Genomic DNA, 1041 nt, shown 5'->3' on the forward strand with positions numbered 1-1041 from the left:
AATTCCATTGCCAAGATGCTTTTTCTTTTTCTTTTTTAAACACCTACACAGCACCTGGTCTTCCTAGGTGGTCTCCCATCCAGGTACTAACCAGGCCCGACCCTGCTTAGCCTCCGAGATCAGATGGGATCAGGCTTGTTCAGGGTGGCATGGCTGTACACTGAAGGACCTGTGATTTAAACCTGGCTCTCTTTAGCTCTGTGGCCCCAGATAAGCAGCAAAACCTTCCTGAGCCTCGATTTTCCTCATCTGGAACACGGGGATAAACCCACCTGCTTCCCGGGGTCCTTGGGGAGGTTATGAGAGGGTATCTGTGGAGGTGTCCGATATACAGCAGGTGTTCAATAAATGCCAGCGGATCTGGGCCAGTTCCAGCTCTGACAAACATCGGCGGTTCCCCCAGCAATGAGCTAGTGTCAGAGTCTCTGGAGGCGTCTCCCTTGAGACAGAGGCCTCGGTCTGTGAAGCGGTGAGCAGGGTCAGGCAAAGATCTTCTGTGTCCCCACCTGTTCCCTCTGTTTGCGGCCAGACCCCAGCCCTTGGCCAAATGCACAAGCTTTTGATTCCGTAGGAGTAAATCTAAGGTACACTGGTCAGTGTTCCTCCTGCCACTTCTCTCCCTACAAGCTCCGCTTTCTCCTCCGAGATGAGATGATTAGGCCCCCAAAATAGAGGTTTTCTTTTTAAGTCCAAAAAGTTTAAATCTTCATCAAAATTATATATGCACATAGTCTAAAAAATTAAATAGTTCTACAAGATTTATTTTAAAAATCAGCTGTCCCCATCCTCATTCTGGTTCCCCAACCCCAGAGAGGCAATCACTTTGATTTCTTTTCGCTGATGATTTTGGTATTTATAGTCACATTAAATGACATGCTGGTATTGCTACTTCTTGAATTTTCATTTCTTTGTTAGTTATTTGACTTTTGGGGGAACAGTTTTATCGAGATATAATTCACATACCCTACAGTTCACCCATTTAAAGGTTACGATTCAGTGGTTGGTAGTATATTCACATAGTGTGGTACCATCACCACAATG

General features: G+C 45.7%; 1 pseudogene; it reads right to left on the bottom strand.

Annotated features, from left to right (window-relative positions):
* Positions 1–42: 42 nt before the first annotated feature.
* On the bottom strand, positions 43–161 carry LOC112473084 (annotated as a pseudogene).
* Positions 162–1041: the final 880 nt, after the last annotated feature.

Source organism: Pteropus alecto, unplaced genomic scaffold, assembly GCF_000325575.1.
Source record: "Pteropus alecto unplaced genomic scaffold, ASM32557v1 scaffold39, whole genome shotgun sequence".
NCBI classification, from domain to species: Eukaryota; Metazoa; Chordata; class Mammalia; order Chiroptera; family Pteropodidae; genus Pteropus; species Pteropus alecto.